This window comes from Peromyscus californicus, unplaced genomic scaffold (genome assembly GCF_007827085.1).
Source record: "Peromyscus californicus insignis strain IS unplaced genomic scaffold, ASM782708v3 Scaffold_5__1_contigs__length_169319896, whole genome shotgun sequence".
In the NCBI taxonomy this organism is placed as follows: domain Eukaryota; kingdom Metazoa; phylum Chordata; class Mammalia; order Rodentia; family Cricetidae; genus Peromyscus; species Peromyscus californicus.
Window position 1 is genome coordinate 17,588,124 of NW_026294573.1, and position 22,270 is coordinate 17,610,393.

The 22,270-nt window shown below is 53.2% G+C and overlaps 1 protein-coding gene across 5 annotated transcripts in view; it reads left to right on the forward strand.

Annotated features, from left to right (window-relative positions):
• The window catches only part of Ephb2 (EPH receptor B2), a 189,765-nt gene that overhangs the window by 24,377 nt on the left and 143,118 nt on the right, over nucleotides 1–22,270 (forward strand). The window lies entirely within an intron of this gene.

Below are 22,270 nucleotides of genomic sequence, written 5' to 3' on the forward strand. Positions count from 1 at the left end.
GGAGGTCTTGTGGTGTGGTTAAACATGAAGCCATTAGCAGTTCAAATCCTGAGTTCAAATCCTGCCTCAGTCCCTTCCATGCTGTGTGATCGATCTCCTGAGGGCTGCTTTGCCTTTCTGAGCCTTGGTTCCTCATCAGTACAATGAGATGACATCTAACACAGAGACACCAAGCCTGGCACAGAGGAAACCTCTGCTAGAGGTGGTGGTAGGTGTGGTAGAGAATGCCTGCTTTGCGGGCACGTGGCCCAAGGGCTCCACCATCAAAGACAAAGATAATAATGATACTTGACCAAGCAGGCTGTGGGGAAAAGACCACTGTGCTTGGCTGGTGTAGGGAGTAGGGTGCAGAGCCACCCCCAGTGGTAAAAAGTCTATGCCCTCTGACCTTTCCAGTGATTCCGGTGGCTAGACAGGGCTCGCAGCCACCTCCACAGCAAAGCCGGAGGGTAGAACGGTCTTCCTCCAATCCAGGGACAGCGCTGGCTGCCATGTTGGCCCCATGTGATTCCCTGGAGGGTGGGAAGGTGTCTAGGGAGCCAGTCTGGTTCCCATGGGCCTCAGGAGGAGGTCTTGTGGCAGGCTACAGGACACTGGGAAGGGTCAGCCCAGATAAAGAGCTGCCTGCCCTCCCTGAGCGGGAGGCGGGACTTACTCAGAGGGAAGCCTTTCTTCCCTGGAATAATAGGGCTTCTAACCACAGGCCCAGGGCCCAGCCTGTCCCAACCCAGTGGCCCCTCAGAGCCGGGGAGGAGGGGTGGTTTTAGGGACAACTCAGCAATAAGTCACCTTGGCAATGGCCTCTGGATAGATCCTGGGGCAGAAACACAACCAAGAACTTGGGACTCCCTCTGAGGCCACTAGGAATTAGTGAGTACAACCGTACCTCAGTTTCCTATTCTGTCAGCCTGGAGTTCCAGAGAGACCCCTGTGGGCTAGAGCTGGCTGTGCCTAGGCTCCCCCCCTGGCCATATCCCACCCCTTCATTTGTCCCTACAGTGGCCACCTGCCCTCAGGCCTCGCCCTTCCTCTCCCTGACCTTATTGGTGACAGCAGGACCAGGAGGTCAGCCCTCTTTATGCCTCTGTTCTTTGTTGTCTAAAAACCAAGGTCAGGGGTGGGGGTGGGGTGGGGTGGGCCCAGCTGCTTAAGGGTCTGGCCTCTGGTGAAATAATTCCTGTTCTGGTCATTCTCACCCACAAACTAATCTTCACACGTCTGTGTCACAACTCCCCCCCCCCCCAGTTCTTTATTCAGGCCCTAGCTGCTGTCCTCCCGATTCTGTGTGGTGAACTCCTACTCATCCTTCAAGGCCCAATACAACATCCACTCTTTAGTGTGCCTGACCTGTACCTGCCCCCTGGCCTTCAACCCACTTGGAACAGTGAGGGGGGCTGATTTCTTCTGCATCAGTCTCCTGCCTCTCACCTCCATCCTAGTTCCTTAGTGCACAGCACAGGGCTGTTTCCAGCAGATTCTTAGCCCATGTTTTATGAATGAGGGAATACACTGTCTGCCCCTAAAAATAACTTCTCCTAGAGGCTTTTACAACCCAGCGTGACACCCCCACCAGCCCATGGAGGTGGGAGGAAGTGATCAAAATACTCAGGCTGTTCCCATGCTTCGTAGACCCTGCCAAGCCGGATGAAGCCGCTCTTAGGGTGACAGGACCCGGAATCTCCACTTTGGGTCGGGAGGCTGGGGGCTGTGTCCCCACTTTGGGGACAGCTTGTACAGAGCTCTGGTGACTGTATGCCCCCGGGAGCCCAGCTCCGTTTCCTTTCCTCCTCTGTGCTGTGCACGTGTGTCTGTGTGTGGGTGTGAACATGTGTGGGTACAAATGTCCGCGGATAAGCGTCGGTGTGGGCTCCAGACATCTAGTCTTCCCCGTCACTCGCCACCTCAGGTTAGACAGGGTCTCCCACTGAACTTAACGCTCACCAGTTGCTCCAGTGGTTGACCAGCAAGCCCAGACATTGTTCTCATTGCAGCCTCTGCCTCCCCAGTGCTGGGATTTTGTAGATGCCCCGTCCTACCTTGTTTCCCTGCAAACTCAGGTTCTCAGGCTTGTGCGGCAAGCACTTTCCTAACCAAGCCATCCCCAAGCCCCTCCTCTGCCCTTTCCCTCAAGGCCTCTGCCTCTGTCCATCTCCAGAACCCTAAGAGCTCCTGGTCCCCAAGCCCTCAAGTGCTGTCTCCGTGATGATGATGATGATGATGATGGTGGCAATGGGGTGGCAGCTCCGAGCTTATTCAGGTGCAGGGAGCAGCTTGGCCCCTGCTGGTCTCATGTAGACCCTGATCACCTTCTGTCCTCACAGTGCAGGTGAGGACACTGAGGCTGCAGAAGCAAAGTGGCTTCTCAGTGGTCATCCCTGCTGGGCAGAGCCAGGGAGGGCTTCAGTCTCCAAGAGAGTCCCTTGTGCCTCCTTGTTCTATGACCACACTGGCCAGTCCATCCATCCATCCATATACCCATCCATCCATATATCCATCCGTCTGTTTGTCCGTCCATCCATCCATCCATCCATCCATCCATCTATCCATATGTCCATCCATCCATCCATCCATCCATCCATCCATCCATCCATCCATCCATCCAGTGATCATTTGAACACGTATGTGCTGTCACCTGTTTTAGTTACTTATTTATCCCTGTACTAAAGAGTTGCTTGCTGAGGACCTACTATGTGTCAGGCCTTTGCTGCAGAGGCTTTGGGAGGTAAGACTTGCTGCAAGCTTTGAAGTTGGCATGGGGACATAGGAGAGGCATTCACTGGGGCAGGGTGCTTCCTCCTCCTTGTCCTTTGAAGGTTAGACCTGTCTGTGGCCCTGAGTCTTCTGTTCTGAAAGGTTGGGGTGGCAGTGAGCCAGTATGCTCTTGGGGCTCCATTGGCACTGTGGGCCACACTTGGGTCCCACTAATTTCTGGAGGGGAATAACACACACACACACACACACACACACACACACACACACATATGCATGTATGTGTATATAAAGACAGAGTCTCATGTAGTTCAGGCTGGTATCAGCCTCCGTATGTAGCCAAGTATGATCTTGAACTAATAATTCTTCTGCCTCTTCCACTGGAGTACTGAGATTGCTGGATTACAGGCATAGCCCACCACATCCGGTTTATGCTGTAGTTGGGGTAGAACTCAGGGCCTCCTGCACACCAGGCACTCTACCAGCTGAGCTGCACAGCCATACTTTGCTCCTTCTCCTTGAGTACTTCCTCCACGCTGTCACTGTCTCTAGTACGTTTCTGAACCAGATACCACTGACCAGACTCTGCGAGGCTGCAGCATGTTCAGCCCTGTGAAAAGCCTAGTCTCCTAGTATCCACACAGGCATCCGGGCATCCCATACTGGTGTCTCCCAGAGCAGAGCATCACAGTTAGGGCAGTGGGAGAGCCACAAGGAGCACGCCCCTCCTCCAGTCCAGCACGGACTGCCCTGACTCCCAGCCTGACTCTGCAGAGTGAGTGTGGGCTGCAGAGGGGCTGCCCAGAGTTTGTGGTTTCGAACTCAGAGGAGAATTCCCTCATCGGCTCAGGGCAGGATGACTTACTTGTTGAGAGAGATTTTTTACAAAATAAATCCTCAGAGAAGCCAGGCTCTGAGGCGGGAGGCCTGGCAAAGGATTATTTAAATAAACCCTGTTTTTGAAGCTTCGGAGGCCCAGATGATTTGTCTGAGCCTTTTGGTTACTTTCTTGTACTTTCTTGTACTTGGCCCCTAGTGACCCTGAGACAGTTTTCCATGGAACCAGGGCAGTAGGCCCTCTCCCCAGGTAAGAGGCCTGGTCTTTGGAGTCTCTATCATTCTTTCTTTGGGTGTGTGTGGCGGGGGAGGGGGTAGGTGTCGGTCTCTCTCTCACTTTAAGCAAAATTGCTATTAACAGCATAGTTCTGTCTTTGTGAGGATGTGCTTGCTGCCCATTGCCTGCTAAGGACCCCAGGCTCTGGCTCTTGGAATGTCCATGCATCCCATGATGTGTCCCCATATTTCTTCAGAAGGCAGGTTTGTGGCCCTGGGATTCCATACAGTCCTCTTAGGCTGGGACAGCACCAGAATGGCTAAGAGTTTTCTGGGACTCTCTGGTCCTTGTAGCAAACTTCACATGAGAATGAGTCTCGTGTAGCTATGTAGCTGAGGATGACTTTGAACCTCCCCATTCTCCTGCCTCTACCTTCCAAGTGTTGGGGTTACAGGCATGCACCACTGTATCCATTTTATGAGGTGTTGGGGATCAAACCCAAGGCCTTGAGCATGCTACCAACTGAGCCACATCACACCACTCTGCACATTTCTAAGTGTTCCCTGGGGGCGCCATGCCCAAGTAAGAACCGCTAGTGAATGCAGCCTCAAGCCTGGGTCCCCGACATCCTTGTCTGCATGAGCTTGAACTCAGCTCCCTGACTTTGTCTCTGCCTGGGCTTCCTGTGTCTCTCTGCCTTTGCTGCCTTTTCCCATAACCCCACGGCCCAGCGCTGTTGTGACAGCATCAGATCACGAGGAGGGTAGCCTCAGCCTGTGTCTTCAGCTTTCCCTCTCATTTTCTCATTAGTGTGTGGGGAGCAGAGCAGGGCCTTTCCCCAGGATAAGCGAATCTGGCGCTCCTGTGGGGCCCAGGGGGCAATGTCAGGGAGTGTGGCTGTCCCTAGGTGGCAGAGCCTCTTCTGGTAGAGGTGGGGCTGAGGCCTGGCTCCTGTGCCCTGGTCCCTGTTGGTGACAACACTTTGTCTCCCCTGGGGCTCCCCTGTGGTGGTAGAAGGCAGATCCTATCCCTAAAGACAATCCCTCCCCTTTCTCCCAAACCAGCTAGACCAACAAAGGTTGCTTGGGCAGACCCTGCAGGAGGCTAACAGTGGACAATAGGGTCACCTGGCCCTGGAGACACCTGTCCTTGGATCCTGTCTGAGTGCCTTGCTCTGGGATCTGTCTGCCTGCCCTGACATCCCCATTTTATTATCCTGCTAAATAAATGTTTGAAGACACTTCCCCAGAGCTGGGACAGCCTGTCTGCCCTCCTCCACCCGCCCCCTAGTCTCCCTCTTATCTAAATCCTGAGCCTCCTGTCTCCCCTCTGGAGATAAGCGTCCCTCCACAGATGTCTGTACATGTCCTGGGCACACAGTAGGCACTTAGCCGCTAGCCTGGGCTGGAGGCTAAGGCCATCTGCCTGTCCTGTTGGCATGTTTGGAATGCACAAGAAGCTGGGAAGTCAAGGTACTGCCCCCCCCACTCCCCCCCCCCCCCCCCAGGAGCTCACCTCATCAGCCTTGCCTTGAGGGTAGTCACCTGCCTGAGCACACCTAGCTCTTGGGGCCTCTGATTTCCTGTTTCAGAGTGAGGAAATGGGACCCAGTGTGGTTCAGGGGAAGCCCTGACTCCGCATGGCCCATGCACACGTCAGCACTGCACTCACAGACGGGAAAACTGAGGCTCATTGAGGAGACTGCACCCGACCTGAGTGGGTAGACAGGCTCCAGGCCAGGCCAGAACCCCATCCTTGGTTTAGCCGTCAGAGCTGGGGGCTGTGCTGGCCCCAGAAAGCATTTAGAGTGGCGAGGCACTGGCTAAAGAAGGAGGAGGTCCAGGAGAGGCAGGCTGGAGACAGACCGTCCGTTCTGCATGCAGGGTGGGCCTTGTGCCAGAGCAGAATGAGGCAGGAATGTAGGGGGAGCAAGGCTGGGAAGAGGGCTGTGCCTGTGTCCCGCCCAGATTAGGAGAGCCAGTGTGGGATTGTCTGGTCTGGGCACTTTTGCTGCTGCATTTGTGGGCGGAGAGGTCCAAGTGCTGGGTTTCCCCAGCATCCCTTGCAGCAGTTATTGGTGACATTAGTGACAAGAGTTAGTGACATTCATGCAGTCCATTACAGGCCAGTCTCTGTGGAGCACTGATCTGCTGAGGCCTGGGCTCAGAGATGCCCTGCGCTGACCAGCTACCAGCTCGCCTTACCCCTAGTGAGCCCAGGCAGAGGCACTCCATCTCTCTGAGCCTCGGTTTCCTTTTTTGTAAGGCAGAGGGGTTACCCCTGCTCTCACAGAACAACCTGGGAGTCTTGAGTCAGTGACAGTCCCAAAGTTCCAGGTTTGCTGTCTGGCACACAGGAGGCCTCTGTCACCCCTGATGACCCCTGGGGCTATGTCCAGGCTGGCCCAGGACCTGGAGAATCAGGTAGGAGCTACACCACCCAGCCTCCTTTTAAACTTTTACTTTGACTCGAGGCCTCACTAAGTTGCCCAGGCTGGTCTTGAACTCAGGATCCTCCAGCCTCAGCCGGCAAAGTGGCTGGTATTAACAGCAGTGGTTCTCAGCCTTCCTAATGCTGCAGCCTTTATTACAGTTCCTCATGTTGTGGTGACCCCCAACCATAAAATCATTTTCGTTGTTATTTCATAACTGTAATTTTGCTACTGTCAGGAATCATAGTGTAAGTATCTGTGCTTTCCGGTGGTCTTAGGGCGACCCCTTGAAAGGGGTTGAGGCCCACTGGTTGAGAACCGTCGCATTAAGGCTTCAGCCTCCAAACCTGGCCTCCCCACTGTACCATTAGGAGATGGTCTCAGCACGACTTCCACTCTCCCATTGGTGGCCCGTGTGAGGAAGGACTCTAAGCGCAGCAAGGTCTCTAGACATAGCTATGCACCTGCTCTGGGCCCGTGTGACACCCCCCCCCCACCTCCCACCCCACCCCTGCCAAGCGTGGAGGCAGGTCAGAGGGTCCTGACAGATCTGGGACAGCTGCACCGTGGATGGTGACTTTAGGAGAGGGACAGAGAAGACTCCCCTGGAAGAGGTGGCTCAGGGCAGGATGCTGAAGGATGGCCAGAGCTGGATTGGCCCACAGGGTGGGGATGACATGCACTGAGATTGAGAGACAGCTCTGATGGAGGCCCGGCCTGAGAGCGTGCTTCTGGTGGTTGAAAGCATAGAGGAAGTCTGAGATAGAGGCCTAGGGGAAGGGGTGTGGTGAAGCCCTGGGTGGTTTTGCTTGGGATCATCCTGAAGCCAGCCTGGCTTTTTGTGGGAGAGCAGGGAGGCGGTGGGTCAGCCTTTTGCAATGCAAAGCCAAATGTCCTGGGGCGACCACCCACTGTGTCCCGTGCCTCCCAGGCCATTGGGAAGCTCTTCCAAGTCGAGACCTCCTGCAAGGGAAGGTTTTGCCTGCCCTGCTGAAGTGGGTCAGAACAGCATCTAGAGTTTTCCCTCCAGAGAAAGGAGGAGCCAGGACATTGACCAGCTCTCAGGCCACTTCCACTCATCCACACTTCCCATTAGGAATTCTGATTGCTGCAGCCTTAGTCAAGGGTATGAGCCCCTGCTCCTGCCCAGCCCTGCTTTGCTCCCTTAAAGAAGGAAGTTGGGACACACCCTGCCTTGCTTCCCCACCCAAGGGTGCTCTGAATACATTAAGGGATGCAGGGAACAATTTCCAGATCCGGCAAGTCCCATTCAAGCCTCTTATTTTACATAAGGCCCAGAGAGGGGGATTGGCTGGCCCAAGGTCACACAGCAAGTGAGAGGCAGGGTTAAGATTGAAACTTGGGGGCTGGAGAGATGGCTCAGAGGTTAAGAGCACTGACTGCTCTGCCAGAGGTCCTGAGTTCAATTCCCAGCAACCACATGGTGGCTCACAACCATCTGTAATGAGATCTGGCACCCTCTCCTGGCCTGCAGGAATACATGCAGACAGGAAATTGTATACATAATAAATAAATACATAAAAAAAAAAAAAAAAAGATTGAAACTTGGGGTTTCTGCCTGGCTGCTTGGTACCAGAGACAATCTATTTTTGTTCCTCCCCCTCATCTCCAAGCTGGGGCCTGAACTTGGCTAGTTCTTGTCTGCTGGTCCTGGTCAGTAATCATGACCTGTGGACCAAGTGCAGGTCTAAGGCCAGGTTGACTGCATTCATAAGGGCGGCTATGCTCATTCTGGTCCCTGAGCCAAAACGGTATGCTAAATACCCCACCTGGATTATGTCACTTAATCCTTGACATTGTTCCAGGTAGGGAAGTGGCTTGCAAGAATAGACTGGGCAAGGTCTGGCGACCAGGTCATGCCAGCCACTCTGTGTCAATTCACAGGGCAAATCCAGAATTTGTGACCCTCCAAAGCCCAGCCACTAGTGTCTTCCGCAGCCGCGGGGTTGGGGTAGGGGGCAGGGTGGAAGGTCCCAAGTGACTCACCCACCCAGGGACGCCGAGAAAACACTGTGGTGTGGCCTGCGGTTGTGAGCCGGCATTGCCAGACCCCCAAGTCATCTGGGTCTCTGTCAGCAGGGGCAGCCAGTAGAAAACCAGGCAAGCACCCTCAGCCCCCCGGGGGACCTCATGAGTGACGTGTCTCCTCACTTGGAAGGGACTTGTTTACTTACTCTGTTGGGTGGCATGAGCTTGGGAACCTGTCATGCCAGTCTGCTAAGGAAGAGGACAATGGTTGGGCGGTCCCCTTGCTGTCCCTGAGGAGCTGTGCGCATTCGGCCAGGTTGCTTCACCTCTCTGTACCAAGTCTATGAAAAACCACATGCCCCAGAGACCAGTGTCATGGGTGGGGACCAGAATAACTCTGAAGTTTCCCATTCGAATCCCGCCTTGCCGCGGATTATTTATTCTCCTGTTTCACTGAAAACTGGAGCAAGTAATTTTACCCTGTTTCAGCAGGTTACAAAAGTGTCCCCACACAGCTTTCAAAGCCGAGAACAGATCAGATACTCTGTACAGTTTTCACTGTTCTTACTATCTTTTGTTTTCTTGTCAGCATGCTTCCCTTTTCTCCTCGACTTCCGGGAAGCCAGGATTCACGGGGGCATTCTCCTTCCCTTACCCGGAAGGACCACTGCATGCTCTTCCTGGTGGATGAATGTGAGTTGTTAAGTCCCCTTCAGTTATCTCTGGAGTAACCCCCAGTACCAGCTGTCAACAGGGCCTCCCTGCCGTGAGTCCATCGGCTCTCTTCTCCCTTTGTGCTTTGCTGACTACGGGGCCCGAAAAATGGGGTGATGAGGACAGAGACTGTGGTGTGCATTTCTTCTAGAATCTTCTGTCCCCACTGAGGAGCCCAGGGCAGGGCACACTGAGAGTAGTGAGCAAAAAACAAAGTAAATTGAGGGACTCAGAATTGAGGGACCCCTGTCAACTCAGGGGCCCCTTGAGTGGTCTGGTGTCTCAGATTCCACACACCATCAGTCCCCATTGAAAGTTGTCTGTCCTGGTTCCTCAGTGAAGGAAAGAGGAGGAAGTCAGGTGTCATGCCAGAATGGGGAGAGGACATATCTTCCCTTCCCATCCACAGGGGTCTCCCCAGGCACTGCGAAGTTCAACTGGGCCTCGGGTCTGAGATTTGTGCTGGAGACTGGGGCCGGAGGCCCGTCGTTGGGATCACACTCGGCGCATTTGATTCAGAGGGATTTTACTATAAGGCTTTATTTATGACATCAGCAACCGTCATTTACTGAGTGTGATGTGCCCAGCACTGCACTCAGCCCTCAGCTAGTACTCTAGCCTTGAGCCACCCCCACAGCCTCTTAGGCCACAGAGCAGGACACGATGAGCTCCAAGTCACACGGCTCGTGAGCATGAGTGAAATTTAAGGTTCAGAATCCTAGACTCTATCGGGTGGCATTCTTGTGTGAGCAGGCAGGAGGAAGGTTCATACAGGGGCCAAACAGGAAAATCCAGGCCAAGCTGGGCTGGAAGTGAGGAGGAGGAAGAGGAAGATGAGAGTGAGGAGGAAGGGATGGCCAGGGTACCACTGGCTTGCTCTCTCCTCCCCTGGAGTCCGGGGTCAAGGAGCCAGACTTCAGACGTGCTGTGTTCATGTTTACCAGGGTGTCGGGGCGTGCAGAGAGGGCCAGGGGGAACAGGGAAGTGACATTGAATAAAGCTGAGTCACTGGTGAGAAAGTCCCCGTCCCGTCCCCCACACCTGCCGATTACTCACACTCACTCATGGAGAGAGTCTGTTTCCTGCCAACGCGTCCCCAACACCTCTCTGACAGCCCCAATCTCCTTTTCACTGGAGAAAGCTAGTCTCCAGCTCAGACCTGCTGCAGACGCCACCAGGGAGCCCGAATGCCAGGGTGTCTTCTTAGCCGGTTGTGCGCAGTTCAGTGGATGCATTTTTATGTAGCAAACACACACATACACCCCACATAGATGCACATATACATACGCCATACACACACACATACACCATACACACATACCACATGCATACACACACACACACACATACATCACACACACACCACAAACACACACACATTACACCCCCCCACAAAGACACACACACACACACACACACACACACACACACACACACACACACACGGCACTTTCATTTCATCTTTCCTATAGCCTTGGCTGTCAGATGAGTAAGCCGAGGCACAGAGAAACAAAGTAAATCCCCTGAGGTTGTGTGGTATCAGAGCAGGGATCATTAAACCTGGGCAGCCATCGCCAGAATACAAACTCCCTCTGGTTAGAAGGATTAGTGCGTTCTTGTTACGGTCCTAACCTGATTTTTCCTTTACTAATGAATTTATTTCAGTAAAAATAGGTGAGTCAATTTGAAGGGAAAGCCTGGTTCGTGTGATGACACAGATATGGCCAGAAGCCTACTAGCAACCATTGAAGTTAGAAGAATGCTTGCCAGCCGAGCTGCTCATTGGCTGAAAAGGGCATTTGGAGCCCAGGGAGGGAAAGGGACAAAACAAAGTTTGCACGACACTGTGAGTGGCCAGGGCAGCTAGGAGCGGCCTTCCCCTACCGCCCACACTGTCTGCTTCCTGCGCTGTAAGCTGAGGCAGCTGGTAGGAGTGTGGAGTGTGCTCACCTGTCCAGGAGTGTCCTGGTAACAGGATCCTTATCCCAGCTGCTCCTGGCATGACAGAGATAGACAGGCCCAACCAGTGGTCATCACTGCTGAGTTTCATCTTCTCTCCCAAGGCCCTATATGTTGGGAGCAGGAGCTCTGGCTTGAGTCAGCTCCTCACACCCACCACCATGTGGCTGCAGAGCTCCTGTGGCCCCAGCCTTGGGAAATGTGGGCTTACCCAGACTCAGACCCAGGTTCTGGTCCCCATCAACCCTCTTCAGGATGACTGGCTCTCAGAACTCAGCTGTTCTTATTATGTTCCCTGGGCCTGGAAGGATGATGGAGGCCAAGGGAGCCTGCCTCACAGGCAGGCCATGTCTTTGCTTGGCTTCCTCTCCAAGTCACCTTGCCACAGGGGCCATTTCTGTGTCATGGAAGCTGCCAGCTTGCCTTTCTGAACCTTGGAGGTCCCAGGAGGTCATTTACAAGGCTCAGCGGCAGAAATAGTGAGACCTGGCTTCTTGCAAAATGAGCCCTGGTCAGGAACTCCATCCGGGGGACAGTGAGCATGGACATGGACCCTGGCTGCTTGTAGGCCCCATGTGTCCCATCCTGGTTTTTCTCATCTGTCAAATGATGCCTACCATGAGACTGTACACGATGAGTGTCCTTAGAAATGTCCCCTGTAGTCTGCACGTTAGATGCCATGGTCCTTGTCCCTGTGGACACAGAAAAAGAAGCAAACAGCCTCATTACCACAGTGTCGCTGGGATATAGGAGGACATGAAAGCACTGTGCAGCAAGCCCCCAGAAGGCCTGACCCTAGTAGCATCCCTACCCTTACCTTGCTTCCTACTTAACAATGAACCACTAATCTCTGACCATCCCCCTCCTAATGGGCGAGGTATCTCAGTGTTGAAAGAGAATACTGGAGTCAGAGCTCTGCAGCCTCAGATTGCTGGCTGTGTGACCCTGGGCGAGTGGCTTTACCTCTCTGAACTCAGACCCCTTGTCCATACAATGAGGCTGCCTTCTCAGGTGGCTGTGTGGATACTTCAGATCGGTGTATACACACAGCATCGTGGTGGGCACTTGACAGTGGTCATATGGGCCACTACACACCTGCTCTCTGCTAGGCTCTGCTGGCCCATCAGAATGGCTTTGGCAAGTAAATCACCCTCAGGCCCTGCATCAGCCTGGGTGGTCAGGGAGGGCTTCCTGGAGTAGTGCAAAAAGGGAGTTGAGTGCCTTCCAGGCTCAGGCCTGGCCTCAGGAGGAGGCTGGAAGTCCTGAGATTGGGGGTGTCTCCACCCCCAGGCTTCACTGGGGACTGCTTTGCGTGGGGCAGAGGCAGAAGATGAGCTGCTGAGTAGACGCCCCCTGGGGACAGTTTGTCGGGGAGCTTGACAAGGTTAAGCGTCTTCCGGGAACATCCCGCACTTCCCCTCCGTAGCCTGGTGCGGATCTATCATCCCGTATTTATCTAAACCCTTGCCGGACCCATTTGTATCCTACGCCTCTCCAGCCCCAATGTAACGAGCTCCAGATGTGAGGATGGGGCCCATCCCCAAGTCTTCCCCTCAGACCCGAGGGCGTGGGATGGGGAGAGGAGGAAAGACTTAGCTTGCTCTCCACCCTGTTCCCTGACCCAGGCCCCAGGTGCTTGAGTTTGAGCTGATGTTGGGCCCTGCGGTTGGCTTCAGGTACCATGACATTGGACCTCTTGTGTCATTCCCAGGGAAAGACTGCAGCCTGGAATCTCTCACAGCCCACTAAGATACCAGCTGTGCCCCCATGCCAAACAGAGTTAGGCCTCGCCAGGAGGGGGGGCTCCGAAAACCGTTTTGTCATGTGGCTCCCTGTTGGTTCTCTTCTCTTAGTCTTTAGCATCTTGGGCCATGTTCTTGCTGCTATTCTAGAAATAACTCACTTTTCTATTTGTTAGAGTGAAAGAGTCAGTGTGTTCAGAAGAAAAGGCCACATGCTGTAAATAAAGCCCTGATGTCTCTTGACACAAACAGAAGGTAACTGTGACTATAAATACCGCCACGGCCGCAAAGCAGTGCCCTGCATCTGGTCCGGCTTGCAGTCACAGCCACTGCCGGGCTCTGTGCAAATGAGAGCCTGGGAGGCTGGAAGGGGACCCCGGAGGAGGGCAGCCAGTGGGGGCTGAGGCCTAAACTCCTGGGAACCTGGTGCGGACTACGGAACCTGCACTTTAGAAGGCATTGCCTTCTCTGTCCAGGTTGCTCCCAGAGTCCCATGTGCTGTGGGCATGCTCCGGGCATCCTGAAAAGCCCAGGGCCTAGGAACAGTAGTATCTGCAGGTTAGGGGAGCCCCAAAGTCGGTTCTAATAAGACCCTGTGTCTGCTGCCCAGCCTTTGTGCTCCGTCTGTTTAAGACGAGTGAGCACCGGAAATTTATTAGCATTTCAGCAGCCGGAGGGATGCATCTGTTTGAGAATTTGGGGGACTGGGGAGAGCCAGAAAGAGGAGTGCAGTGCTGGGTACCACGACATGCCTGGGACTATCCTAAGAGAAAACTCAGGTCCTGAGCTGAGAAAGAACTGGCCTGAGGTGATAGGCTAGGTGATAGGCCACAGTGTGGATCTGAGTGCCCCATGCTCACTTTTAACCATTGGTGTGTGTGCGTACAGATGTGTGCAGGTGCATGGGGAGGCCAGAGGAGAGACTAAGGCATTGTTTCTCAGTGCCCTCCACCTTGTTTTTTTTTTGAGACAGGCTCTCCTACTGGCCTGGAGCTCACCAACCAGGCTAGGTTGGCTGGCCAGTGAGCCCCAAGAGTCTGCCTGTCTTCACCTCCCCAGTGTTGGGACTTCAAGCCCGGGCTACTGTGTCTGGATTTTTTAACATGGGTTCTAAGGGTTGAACTCAGTTCTTTGTGTTTTCAAGACAAGCACTTTACCGACTTAAGCTATCTCCTCAGTTCTACTTCTACCAATTTTAACAACAACCAGGAAATGCTTTGAAAATAGTTTTGATTGTATTTATGGGTTTACTGTGTAGATGGGTACGGGTATGCACATGCTACAATGTGCATAAGGCCGGGAGAACTTTTGGGAGTCAGTTTTCTCCATCTGCCATGTGGGTCCCAGGGATTGAACTCAAGTCGTCAGCATTGGCAGCAAGCACCTTTACTTGCTGAACCATGTCCCTGGCTCGGGGAAACAGTTGTAGATAGGAGAGGAAAGGGCCGGAATTAGTTGGGTCAGAAGCTGTGTTCAGTCAAACTGTGGCCAGGAAGGAGAAGCCATGGCCTCAGAAAGACCTGTTCACCTTGCTGCTTTGTCTGTCTCGCCTCAGGATGGGCTTTGTTGGTATTAGAGGCTGGACACAAGGGCACTGGGGTCCTCTCATCAAGCCTTCCTCCAAGAGGAGGGTTTTTTTTTTTTTTGGAGAAGGCACTTCCCAGGGGCAGCTGGAGACCTTGGATTGAACCCTTGCTCTGTCCTGACTCTTTGACTCGATTTCCACATCTGTAATGTGACATGAGGGTCTTCCTCTCTCAAAAGCATGCTTACATTAAATATGTTGATTAAATAAGTAATCTCATAGGGCCTAGCACATGCCCTGTTTGTTCGCTGGGATTTCTAATATCAGGCTTAGGGAGGAAGGGGGAAGAAAACAGGTGTTTGGTCTTCAGAAGTGGCCAAGTGCTGTGCCCACAGCTTGTGTGGCTCCTCTCAGGAAGTCCTTGGAGTCTAGAAGATGAGGTCTTTGTCTGAGAGCTTGGTGACAGTCTAGGGCCACACCCTTGAAGGATGCAGCCACATCTTCACCCAGCATGTTGAGATTCAGGACAGGGGCTCATGCCAAATAGAATGGCTGGGCTAAACAGCCCAGGGAGGCTGGGATGGGGGCTGTGGGGCCAGAGGGGCTGCAGCCAGCTCAGGAATTCTGGGGGAAGAGGTTTGCACTCTCTCCCACGGGCCCTGGGGAGCCACTGGCAGGCCACAGTCAGGGAGTGACATGATAAAAGGGGTGTTCAGGACGGTCTGTGCGGCTGCGGTTTCAGAATGAATGGGCGTTGGGAAGGCCCACAGGGGAGGCAGGAAGCCCAGCTGGGCAGCTGTCCTGGGAAGAAGGATTCCCAAGAGAGAGGCACAGGGTCCCCTGCTAGGCTGACCTGGGATCCTGGTCAAGCCCAGCTAGGTGAGGGCTCAGGGCTGAGATGCTCATTGGGCCCAAATGCTGGGTTCCCCCTCTGCCATTACAGCGCTGCTATCTTGGATGTAGGGGGCATCCTGGCTGAGCTGAGCAGGCCTGTCTGCCTGCAGATTTATGAGGTGTGGGGGACGTGACTAGGGAAGGATGGGGCCTTGGCGAGTAAGATGGGCCTTCTGGGAAAGGGGAGAGCTAAGGACATTCTCCAGTCCACAGCACGAACATGCTGACCCTGATTCCACTCTGTATAACCCAGCCACAGTTCCTGAGAGCCAGGCCCAACACAGGTAGCACCTGTGGCCTCAGTTTCTCCTTGTAGATGCTCTGAGAGATGAGTAGATCAGGATCACATATAAAAACTACAGGCAGGAGGCTGTAGAATGTTCCAGAACCTTGTGTGTCTGGGTTGGCAGATGTGTATGACTTGAAGCAAGTTACAAACAGTATGAACTTCAGTAGGAATGTGATTCCATTTGTGACTTTCAAAGGAATAAATGCCCATTTATGCCTCTAAAAATACATTTAATGTGTAGTAAAATGTCTAAATGATCGCTAATTGCGCCCACCTCCAGAGAGAAGGCTTTGACATTTTACTGTAGACCCTTCTATATTGTCTCAATATCGCATAATAAGCATATTTTGTTTTCACTTAGGAATTTCTTTTTTAAAACTCAGAGTGATGGTAGAGGTGATGTTGGGGGAGGGGCTTCTCCTCGTCAGTTGGTGGGGGGGGGGCTTTAGCGATCTAAGAGCACTCACTGCTCTCTTGAGACGTTCTGGAGTTCTTGGGGGCCCCTCTCTGGGCCCACCCAGATGAGCTCCCAGAATGCTGCAGGAACAGGTTGAGCCCGTGTGGCTGGGAAGTCAGGAAAGGTCTCCCCAAGATGGCAGCCATCAAAAGGTGGCAAGGTTTGGCCGGATGAGCAGGGACATTGCAGAAGGGAGACCAAGAGCAGCCCTGGGGCCTTTGGTGCTCTGTGGGGGACTCAGGACCGATTCTGTCATTTGTCTGAGCTTTGGTGTCCTCATCCATGCAGTGGTTATTGTACAGACACAGCTAGTTTACACAGTGGGTCATACAGTGCTAGAGATGGAGCCCAGGTCCTCAAGCGTGCTAGGCAAGTGTCCCACCGCTAAGCTGTACCCCAACCCAAAGCTGTGGGGTGTGTGTGTGTGTGTGTGTGTGTGTGTGTGTGTGTGTGCGCACGCGCGCGTGCGTGCGCGCTCATTGCAATCCCCAAAGCTAGGATATAGCCTATTCCTGAGAGTTTGGAAACACCCTGCCTGAGTTCCGAGACCCTGTCCCTGGCAAGCCTTTGAGCAGGAAGGCCATAGCAGCTCAGCAGGGCACCAGGCCAGCCTTGGATCCAGGTCCACCCTGTGTGAGTGCTGTGCCCAAACTGGCCGTCATTCTCATAGCACTTGCCTCTCAGTTGAACTTTAGAACCCCTGTCAAGCAGGATGATGCCTCATAGCAGCCCGAGCTCTGGCTCTGAAGCTAGTGCAGGATTTGGGCTACCGGTTAGGGCCTGAGAAATATTGACTCAAGTCCCAGCAGCATTGAATCCTTAGTCCTATGGAGTCTGCTGGGGCACAGCCATAGTCTGGCTGCAGGTTGACCTCTAGGCACCATAGTTCACAGTTTGCAAAGCATGTCCCCTCATTGTCCCATGCTTTTCTTATAACTGTCCTACATCAGGGACACTTGCTTGTCAGACCTTCACTGAGTGGTTGTCATTGCGCCGAGCAGAGCAGGGTAGATGCTAAGGGAGATGACATCAGGCCCTCCAGCAATGTGATAGTAGAGGTGTCACCTCTCATCATGGTCTTTCCTTGCGTTGGCCAAATGGTCCCTCTGAGCCTCAGTTCCTCCCTCTGGGACATGGGGATGGGAGACAAGCTGGGCCCACTTTGGAGCTTACATTAATCTTTTATAATGAAGCCAGCTAGTTAGTCAAACCAATTTGTATCCCCATCTTCTAGAATACAACCTGGTAACCATGGAGGAAGCCAGCTGATATGGGTAGGTAATGGATGGATGGATCCATAGATGAATGAATGGATGGATAATGGATAGGTGAATAAGTGAATGGGTAAGTGGATAGATAGATGATGGGTGGGTGGGTCAGTAGATGGATGAATGGTGAGTAGATGGATAAATAGATGAGTGGATAAGTGATGACAGGTAGATGGATGATTGATGGATGAGTAGATGAATGAGTGGATGGGTGGGTGGGTGGATGGATGGGTGGAAGGATGGATGGATGGGTGGATGGATGGATGGATGGGTGGGTGGATGGATGGATGGGTGGAAGGATGGATGGATGGGTAGATGGATGGATGGATGGGTGGGTGGATAAGTTAGCTAACCAAAGAACACATCAGAAAATGACTGGATGGAATCATGGACACTTGTGTCTCCATGCATCATTGCACTTGCTATTTCTTCTTGGGACATTTATGTTCATGCTATATGTCCTGGCTGGCTGTCTGACCTGCCACAAAGCTTTCTGGAAAGCTCTAGACTTGGGTACCAGGGCTAATGACCATGGGCCTGGAGCAAACCTTTGGCTTCACACAGCCATAGTTCCTTCATCTATATAATGGTGACACTGAGGCGTGTGTGATCCTTCTCTGTGTCTCTCAGTGTGATACAGTGTGATCTTTACTGTACTTAACAGTGATCTGTCTGTGGTAGGTCCTTCCTGCTCTTCCAATTCATCCACATTGCTGGAGGGCCTGATGTCATCTCCCTTAGCATCTGTCCTGCTCTGTTCGGCGCAATGACAACCACTCAGTGAAGGTCTGACGAGCAAGTGTCCCTGTTGTAGGACAGCTATAAGAAAAGCATGGGACAATGAGGGGACATGCTTTGCAGACTGTGAACTATGGTGCCTAGAGCTCAACCTGCAGCCAGACCCACACTATGACTGTGCCCCAGCAGACTCCATAGGACTAAGGATTCAATGCTGCTTCCATCCCAACTCTCCCCACCCTCATGTGCTCCGTGTCACCCCATTTGAGAAGGAGGTATCATGTTTAGGAGGGACAATTAACAGCTGACCTTCCTTGATGACAATCACTCTCTCCATAGCTTCACTGCCCATATGGCCTCAAAGCCAAATTGGGCGAAAAGGCCAAGGACCATCCCCAAAACCCACTTGGGCTACACTCTGCCCAGACCTTGGGTCCTCTAACTTGTAGATGCCAAACCTCCGAGCCGGTGGGAATGAGAGCCCAGCTCACCCATCTACAGCTGAGAAGACTCATCTGACCACATTCCCAGCTCACCATTGACCCTGCCCTCCCAACTCCCACCGTTTGGTGGGATCGGGGCACTAGGAACGAGTTATACCCTGGGGTATGGCGTGAGGTAGGAGCACAGAGGGGCCCAGTTGCCTTTGCTGGGCCACCAGGTAGACTGTGGACTTGCACTGTGGTCAGGTTCAGGCATGGTAGTGAAGACTGGTGTATGAGGGACAGGGGGTGCAGGAAGACTCCTGGCTGCCCACACAAGTGATTCTTGTCCACCTGGGCTCCACATCCCCAGAGTTGACCATGCCACTAGGGAGTGTCACCTTGAGCCCAAACTCCTCAAAATCTGCCTCCTGTCATCCTAACTATAGAGTTCATATGGCTGGGAAAATGGACCCGGATGTTGGGTCAGCTGATTATACCCAAAGCTTCTGAAAGTCGCTCCCCACCACCCTGCTCATAGTAACCCATTTTCTTATTCCTGCCTCTGGCAGCTCCCCATATGCCAGGAAAGTGGTGTTGGGGCAGTCAAAATGGCAGCCTTGGGAAGGTGGCTGTATCTCTTGTCTGGTCTTTTAATCTCAGTCTCTTCACAGCCTGTGTGGCTGGGGAGAGGGGAGGTCTCATTTGTCCAGATTGGGAAACTAAAGCTCAGAGAGATGAATGCACCCCACAAGAGCCACATGGCTCAGCCAAGTGAAACCTGGAGGTAACTTCTGTCCCTAGAGTCAATGGTGTCATTGAGGCCGGTTTGCTGGCTCCTCCAGACCAGCTGTAGCATGACCAGGAGGCTTGTCGAAAATACAGAACCTAGCTACTGGTTGCCAGTTGGGTCCCACGATTCTAATGCTTTGGTCTCGTGGGGACTTGGGGATGCTAGGACCAGTGCTGTTGAAAGTGTCCTTACATATGGGGAGCTACAGCTGGCCTCGACCCATCACCCATTGGTGTTACAGTTGGGACAAATGGAGGAAGCAAAACTGGGTAGTTGTATGTGGGTTCTGGAGATCCACCTCAGGTCCCCATGCTTTCACAGTCAGGACTTTACTGAGCTAACCCCCCAGTCCATGATTGCTTTTTTTTTTTTTTTTTTTTTTTTATCATGAGAATACATCATCATGGGAGCTCAGGACAGGAAAGACCCCAGAGAAGTGAGTATAGGAACTAGACTTCAGCTTATACAACCTGGGCCAGTATGTGGTCTCTGAGCCTCCATTTTCTCATCTACAAAATGGGGAGAAGCCCTTTGAGTAAGGCGCCTCCTGACTCCTGCAGCCAACCCACTTTCTCTTTCCCTGGCAACCGAGCTCTGACTTTGGAGGCCTGCATCTGCCAGCATACAGTGTGCGTTATCTCCCAGACCAGCTTCGACCCTCACAAATGGGTAAACTGAGGCTGGCGGCAGCAGCAGAGCTTGGCGCTGGCTCTGGTTCCCCGGCACTGGGAGGGGAGCCCGAATGTGTGCCGCACGCCTCCCTTCCTGCCAGCACCACTCAGTATGAGGGCCAGCAAGTCACCATCTGTGTTTTCCAATAAAAGAAAATGAAAATTGAAGCACATTAAAAATAGCTCAATTGGGATTCCGCGCGAGTGCTGAGGCCTGCTGTGGCAGAGACATCCAGCCTGCCTCCTCCTCCCTGAGCCTGGCACCAGGGCTGCCGGGAGTCATCTGAGGCCGTCTCCCAGGAGTGTGTGGGAAGGGCTAGGTTGCAGGCGGTGGCCCCGAGGGCACCAGCCAAGGACCGCTTGAGACCCTAACCCCAGTTTCTCTGCTCTTGGCTGGTGGAGTGCCCAGTCCTTGAGGCCCCACTGAGAAAGGAGGGAGTGGACTCAGAGCCATGGTTCACAGCAGTCCCTGGACAACAGGTCCCCAGGTAGGCCTCGAGCCTCAGTCTCTGGAGGAGGTCACGAGGTTTCCCAAGGCAAACCCTGGCTGGGATGTCCGGCTCATCATGTCCTGATCACTGGAAATGAAGGAGGTCAGGAATCTTTCTGGGCCTGTGGGACCTCTTCCTGGCTTAGGGACCTAGAGAAGCTCGTCCCCTCTTGTGACCCCAGTATTCTAGTTCACGGTGACATTGGGGCATCTCTGTAGGACTGAGAGAGGACAAGGGGAGACCCAGCAAGCATTTCTATCCATGACCTGAACACCTTGTGAGGGTGACTCTGAGGCTGACCCTGAAGCAGGACGTACGGCGGCGGAATCATGGAAGCACCATGCACTGGCCACACAGCTGCTGTGTGGAGGAAGGGGCAGCATCCAGGAGAGCTCCCCCATGACCCCTGGGAAGCCATCCCTTTTCTCTTTTGGAGGGGTCGGAGTTCTGAGACAGAATCTCGTGTGTCCCAGGCTAGTCTCAGGTCCACTATGTAGCCTAGAATGACCTTGAACTTCGAATCCTTCCGCTTCCTCCCTCTGAGAGCTAGGATTAAGGGTATGCACTCCTGTACCTGTTTTTATGCAGTGCTGGGGATCGAACCCAGGGCTTTGAGAGTGATAGGAAAGCACTCTTACCAGCTGACCCGCATCCCCATCTCCCAGAGTGTCACTTTTCCTTGTGGGCCAGCTCTCTGCGGCACTTTGCTCCTTGCCCAGTTAATGTATAAATCTGTGAGGCAGATTAGAGGGCATGGCTCCTACCTCAAGACTGAGCGCTGGGCAGGAAGTGGCCCTAGAGCCACCCAGCAGCCCACAGTAGCCAGAAGCCAAGAACCTGGGAATGAGCACGGCCCTGAGGAGCTCTCTGAACCTTGATTTCCTCATCTGTAGAATGGGCTGTTAATAGTTCTTGCCTCTAAGACCTCTATTGCAGGGACATGGTATGTGGCTGACACTGGGCCCATAGCAGAAGAGCCACCTGCCATGATATCCCACTATCCAGAGCAGTGACTGTGGCCCCGGACCCACATTCAGCCTGCCACCAGCTCAGGCCTACCACTGGACACCATGTGTTCCTGGGACAGAGTTAGAAATGGTGTAGAGAGAAAGTGGCCGGAGGCACCCCATGTCCACCACGGCCTTGCTTGTTTTCATCCACGGAGAGTGGGGCGTGAGCTCTCAGCACTAACTGGTCTATCCTGAATGGTACATTCATTCTGTCATCATCGTAACAAATCGCCATAGATTCGGTTTAATGCCTCCCGGCAGCACAAAATTAATATCGCATAGCTCAAGAGGTCAGGGAAATAGGATTCCGTGAAGTGGGTGTTGGGGGCCACATCCCTTCTAAAGCCGCAGGGAATATCTGCTTGTGCTTCTAGAGACTGTAGCATTCCTGGGCTGTGCTGCTCATCTATTGCAGCAGCCCCCTAGCCCCCGGCTGCCCTCCTCAGCTCTGCTCTCCAACTGGCCCTTCTGCCCCCTCCACGAGGACTCCCATGATAACACCTGGCCCACTTGGGTATTCAGGGCAATCTTCCTGTCTCAAGATCCTTAATTCCTGCAAAGTCCTTTTTTGCCATTTAAGGTAGTGTTCACACTCCAAGGATTAGGATGTGGTTGTCGTTATCCTTTGTCCCACAGACGAGAAAGCTCTTTGACCTCTGCCTTGGCCAGACAGGATGGTCATAATGTCTGCAGTGGCAACAGTACCTAATTTTCTTTATTGAGCGGCTGCTTTGTGCCAAGTCAGGTAGAGATTTGAATCATCCCAACGCTTGCCAGTATTGCCACCCTGCACTCAGGCAGCAAGTGCTTTACAGACTGACCCATCTCCCCAACCCCCTTCTGAGGCTTTTGTCAGTAGCTAAGTCACACTCCATACCCTTCCAAGTCCGTCAGGAGGCACTAGCATGTTGAATCCCAAACTGCCCTCACAATCACCATCACTTTCCTTAGCTTGGGCCTTTCTCTATCCTGCTCTCTTCAAGCTTCTCAGAGTCCTCATCTCCATCTTTATCACCCTGACTTTCCGCCTCACCGTCTGCCACCTCTTTGTGAGGACTCACTTACCTCCATCCGGGTTCACATTGGGCGCTCCTTGCACAGGCACCTTGACAGC